Source organism: Corvus hawaiiensis, chromosome 4 (genome assembly GCF_020740725.1).
Source record: "Corvus hawaiiensis isolate bCorHaw1 chromosome 4, bCorHaw1.pri.cur, whole genome shotgun sequence".
In the NCBI taxonomy this organism is placed as follows: Eukaryota; Metazoa; Chordata; class Aves; order Passeriformes; family Corvidae; genus Corvus; species Corvus hawaiiensis.
The window spans coordinates 75,828,792-75,835,153 of record NC_063216.1 but is presented as its reverse complement, the minus strand read 5'-3'; positions in this window follow the sequence as shown (position 1 = coordinate 75,835,153).

The following is a 6,362-nucleotide window of genomic DNA, read 5'->3' as shown; positions in this document are numbered from 1 at the left end:
AGTCTCTCCAGCCCGTCCAGAGTCTCACAGACACTCATTCATTAACGGTTTAATAACCCTCCCGACGTGATAACATCCTTTACTCCCGGCTCTGCGAGCGGAGGTGACCCTGGGGGTGGGCTGCTCGCTCGAGGTGCTCCGGGAGGCGGGGGGTCGGGGGGTACCAGCTACTCCCGATCCAATTGTTGGGTGAGGAAAAGCATCTTCCCCTCACCACCCCCCGCCCAAGCAAAAAAAAAAAAGAAAGAGCTCAACTTTGGTGCTCGCGTCCCTAAAAGCCCGCAGGGCGCCTCCCGCCGGGGTCCCCAAACCTGGAGGGGGACACACACACGCTGCCACCCCCACCCCGGCCATCCCCAGCCCGGCTCCACCACCAGAGCTCCCAGCGCCCTTCTCGGGTGATGCGGAGATGCTGGAGATGCTGGCGGTACCTCACCTGATCGAGCCCTATATTATTTTAAATGGCTCTAATTTCACCATTTATCTCATTTGGCCCGTAACTGCGGATGCAGGCATCTGAAACAACCTTTCGAAACTCTGATTAGTTCAGCTTCGTTCAGTACCTTTTCCTCCCTCTCCTTTCTCCCCATTTCTTTTCCCTTCTCACTCCCTTTCTGCGCGACTTTCATGCGCTGCAGATAAGATATAAAATGCTCTATCGGGATCCTGTAATATTAAAGATCAAAAGTGGCATCAATTGAAGACCAAACGCGCGGAAAACAAAGGGGAAGGCTGGGAGATGTTCATCAGCTAATTACAACTGCAAATATTATGCAAATTTATCTTGGCACAGAAATGGAGAAAGCGAGTTTAAGTGTGGAGATAATGCTGGAATATTGAATGTTCAGCTAAGGGTGGGACGCGGTCCAATAAATTCATCTGAGGGAGAACCGGTATTATATATATGTATATTCCTATCGAATCATCTACACTTCAGATTGGGGGAGCATATCAAAAATTGCGGTTATAATTGATGCTTGAAATTCCTTGACAAATATTGCACAGAATATACGGTGGAGGAAGAGTAGGGAAGCCGAGATTAGCGTCTGGATGGGATTTGTGAAACACCGCATGTAAAACCTATAGAGGGGAGGGGGCGGCGTGGGGTCCCCCGATTCCAGACTCCAGGTGGGAACCTTTCCCTTTAGGCAAAGGGGAAAACCAAGTTATTTTTCAACCTCATTTTAGAAACGGCTCTCGCTTCCTGGAAAAAAGGACCGTGCTAGACCTGGTTAATGATTAAACACCGTCCCTGTGCCGTGAGAGCCAAGAAGGGATGAGAGGGAGCCAGAGAAACTTAAACCAAGGCAGAACAGAGCTGCCAGCACCTGTCCCCAGAAATTTTAGCACCAGGAGTGCCTGCACACAAAGGGAAACTAAAAAGGAAAAAAACCCACCTAAACAAAAAAGCCCAATCCAGACGGAGCAAATTGACCACGAAGAGGCTTTTAGGCACCATTTTCTCAGAGGCGGGGATGCTCTAGCACGGGTCGGGAGCATCCCCCAGCCCGTCGCAGGCTTTTGAGGGGGTTATCCCAAAACCCGTTATCGGGTTTGACCCTTGCGGTGATTTTTGTTGAGCTCAAGTTTTGGGCTGAGTTGTTAGGGCTGTGGGAATTCCTCCCTCCTCCCCCCATCCCTCAGAATGGAGCAAAAGGGCTTTATTAGCCACAGAAAATGTTTGAAATGCAGCTTTTCCCTGCGCAGGTGAGGAGGCAGAGCCCGGCTGCTGCTTCCCTTCAAGGATTCGAACGAATACATTCAAATCCAGCAAAATATCAGCAGATCTTCCCCTCCTCAGGCACACGAATATCAATAATTTCAGGTGAATGTTTCCCCCCTCCCCGCCCTCCATCCCCTATTTCATTTCTGCAGCCAGAAACACAGCGCAGCCTTCATTTGCATACAAAGCAACACGCGGAGTTTCTCCAGTATATGAGAAATGCCTTAAAAAAAAAAAAAAAAAAAGAAAGAAAAGAAAAAAAAGGAGGCAGAGACACTGGGAGAGAGTGGGGAGAGACTCCTCGCAGAAATCTTATCGATTTTTTGCTGTGCATGTATTTATTTGGCAACGGGGCGGGGAGAAAAAAAAAAGAACATTATTGGCAGCCCTCCCTTTCAAAAAAAAAAAAAAAGGGAAAAAAAGAAAGATGCAAATTGTATTTCATCTTAAGCCGGCTCCGTGCTTTATTCAATGTTTATGATGCATTATCTCCCCCTTAAATAAAAAATAAATCATGTAAAATTAGGATCTCGGAGCCACCGAGAGGAGAAGCTCCGGTCGATTTTCTTAATTTCAGTCTGAAAGTGACACACTAATTAAAGCTCCTCATCATCGCCCTCCAACTTCTTTTTATTATTATTATCAGATTTACCTTATATTTTCCCAATTAAAAAAAAAAAAAAATCAGTTTCGCTGCCCCCAGGATGAAACTAAACTAAAATAAGGACCCACGAATTTTTTTCCCCCAACGTTGCCCATCGCTTTCCGCCATCAGATTCATTGTGATGTATTAGATGCAATAAATTATCCCATGTAACAAAACATTGGGAGCTGAAAGGGTGATAATCTGGAAAGCAGAGATAAGGATTCATTATTCCGAATCATTATGAATCCAACGTTGCCTCTGACTTCTTTCTTAATCAGCTCCTCTGATCCTGGATATGTGAGCAGCACAGATAAGGAAAGAGTCATTTATAATTCTGTACCTCGTCTAATATTTTAAAAAAAAGTCAGAGGCAAGAAAACGCTATAAAACACAAGCAAGAGGCGGGCTCCGAATGAAATATCACTTCGATGTTGTTAGAGCCGCAGTAAGATTTAATTAAAATTCTCCTCTTCCACGTGCTTTATATATTTTTATAAATATATTTTGCACCTTGGTAGTAACGAATAGGAATTTACAATTGCGGCTGTCTTTTGGGGTCTGATTTTGACTTTATTCCCAAGTCCCTGATTTGGGTGAATGGAAGACGTGGACGAAGGGAGAAAGGAGTGTGGGGGGGCGATTCTTTTAATTTCCGAGGGTCCCCCCCTGCCCCGCTCTCCCTCCCCAGCGCTCCCACAAAGTCATTAGGTCGATCCTACCAATGTAGGCGGCCGCGTTTAATGGAAATCGTTTTAAAGCGAATATACTCTGCGCACACAAAGCGCAGGATCAATGCCAAAGCGCCTGATTTGGGGAGATCAAGACGGAGGGTGCTTACTTCCCTCCTTGAAACGTAGATTGCAACGGTGATATTAAAAAATAACCTCCCTGAGATTGTGTTTTCACAGCCGGGGAAGGGGGAAATTATTGATTATTGGCAACTTTTCCTCGGGGTGGGGGGGCAGAGAAGGTTTTCTTTCCAGAGCAGACGAGGCAGTTTAATTACAGCAAATAAAACATCCCCAACCTCCTCTCTGCAGCCGGCAGAGCGGTTATCCCTAACAATAACGTATGGATTTTATTTAGGGAGGGTTCGACTGCAAATCTTGGTTCAGGCGGAGCCGAAATCGATTGTGTGTGTGTGTGTGTGTGTGTGTGTGTGTGTGTATGTGTAGGTATTTATTTCGGTGAATACCCGTCTAAATGTGTGCCAGGAGGAGAGCAAGAGGTGGGATCAAGCACATGCAGTGGGAGAATCACAGGCTCCCCTAGCAAGTTGGAAAACACAAGGAAAAAATTTATTCCATATATATATTTATATATGGCATATATATATATATGTATATATACACACACACCATATAAATATTCCACATAGATATATTCCATATATATATATACACACACATGGAAAAATATGTGTGTATTTTTTTCCCCGCCTATATATTTATTTATTTAAATGACCTCTGGGTATCTGACTACTGCTTTGAATGTATATTCGGACCTCAACCGCAGGCTTCGAGGCGGGTCTGTGATATTTATGATAAACCCCGGGTGCCATTTAAAGCCTCATTAGTTATGTTTAACCTTTGAATCACCGGCCACCGTGGCTGGAAATGAACTTCGCGGTGCGGGCTGGATGCGGGAGGGGGGGATGAGTGCGGATGCGCCTGCGCCTGTGCCCAAATTCCCTCTCTCCCCTCCCGCCCCCCAGCAAGCCCCAGCCGGAGGAACAGAGACAATAGTGCGGGGACTCCATCTCCGCTGTCTTCTCAAGAGGTTTTTGCAGGAGGATCCTTGATTTTTCGTTTCCCCACCTCGCCCCCCCACTTCCACGATGTGCTCAGACAGCCCAGATCCAGCTCCCCCCCTCCCCCCTCGTTTATTTATTTTTTTTCTTTTTCTGAGCAGTTTCAGAGGGATCCGGCATCATCTTCCAGGTTGATCTCGTCTCCCTCCTGCAGCACTGTTTTGGGGAGCAGAAGGTTCCGCAGGGATTTTCCCAGCCCTGTGATGAGGAACACACCCCCGAGTGATTTCAGCTCTATTCTCCTTTATTTTTTTATCCCGTACCCCGCAAGGATTTATCCCTGGCTCGTCCACACGGCTCAGTCCAAACCACACAAGCCTCGTGGCTTTAAAACCCTCTTTTTCGAAGCCTTTTCTTAGCAAAAGGCACATTTCTTGTCGATGGTAGATGGGCTCAACCCTCCTCCCTCCGCCGTCGGGGTGCCGAGCTGTTTGCACCGGTGTTTGGCGCTGGGAACGTTCTCTTCGTGGCTCTAATGAGCTTTAAGTTATTACCTTAATTGAATGTGTTTTCTAAAGATAGAATTGGGAGGCGATCGCGTTACCTTTCACCTCACAGAGAGTCACTCTAGAAGCAGCGATAGCGAACTCCCAACGTCAGCAGAAAAACCCAACAGTATCCCTCCAGGACCAGGAGTGTGTGTATATACATATATATATATATATATATATTTTTTTTTTTTTTTCCCCCCTAAGTGACCAATTTTCGCCCCACTTTCTGAATCGCCGGGACTCAGCGCTGCCGGGATGCGGCCTCGGGGTGTCCGGGGTACCGCGGAGCCGGGCTGGGGAGGGCGGCTCTGATCCCCCCAGCACCAGTGGGGCTCCCACTCGTGGGGCCTGGGATCTGCCCCACGCGCCTTGTTTAGCCCCGGAAATAAAGCTTTATTCCAGATTTATTCCCGAGGGAGCATTTCACACCAAGAGTGGATGTGAGGCGTGTTTTGACCCCTTCTCATTTCTCCCACTCGGACGTGGCTGCCCATCCCGGTAAGACGAGAATGGCCATTCCCGGACGTGTTTTTCGCGGATAAGCCCCCTCCCTCAGGCTGGTCCTCCATGTCTTGTGTGGTTTTGGTGGCAGGACACCCACCCACCCACTCCGAAGTGGGCACCCAACCCTAGCGAATAAAAATATCATCACCAAAACCTGGGGAAGTTTCCTTGAAGGTAAAAGTGTCCACGGATCAAGGGTAACGGGGGAGAAGGCTGAGGCTGCAGCATTAGGTTTTGGGCAGCGACATGAGTGGGGGGTTAAATGTGGAAAATCAGAGCCCCCCCCCGCCCCTTCCCCCGTCGGTTCATCCACCTCCTCATCGCTGAAAGATCTGGGGCATCCTCCGGAGCCTGCGGCGTGGCCACAGCCCGGCTCCCTGGCTTCTCCTGCCCCTACAGCGCTTTAGGGGAGGTGTTTATCTTACTCCCCAGCCCTCGAAACTCCCCAGGTATTCCCGGGGAAAGGGGACTGAGGGGCGGGCAGGGGGCTGCAGATCCCCCCGGCCCGTCCCTTTCGCTCCGCATCGGCCCCGGGTTCAAGCCCTTTCAGCTCAGACGGGACAGAGAGGGGGACACAGGGGACCCCCAGGGCTGGGACCGACCCCTACGGTCGGTGCCTCCCTGTAGAGGTGCTGCGCTGCTGCCCGCGGTCGGGAGCCTTCCTCGTCCCGAGGAGGAGCGGGAGACAGGGGGCACAATCCTCCTCCCACCCCGTTCTCGGAGTGCCAGGGGATGCGCGTCCATTTTTTTTTTTTTTTCTGTCTGTACCGTGGAGCCTTACCCAGATACATAATCAAAATAAAAATTAAAAAAAAAAAAATAAAGAAAGGGAAATAGGGCCATTAAAAATCCCCCCGGAGGAGAAGGGGGCACAGAGGAGAAGAACCAGCCCCTTGTCGCTAATGTCACCACTTTTCCTCGAAAGCTTTCGATGCAGCAGAGCGAGCCCCGGCGTTATTTGTGTGATCATACGCCTAATTATATTTTCCCCCTCTCTCTTCCCGGCGTTCCCGGCTCCCGGCACTGACAGTCGCTCCCGGGACGGGTTACATCACGCTCACACCGCTGTACCTGGCGCGTCCCCCTGGCCCTGCCCCTGTCCCCCCCACCTCCACCTCCCCGCCCCATCGATGGGTGTGTAAAGAAATGGCCCATAATATTCCTCTCACTCCTGCTCTGCCCTTTCCC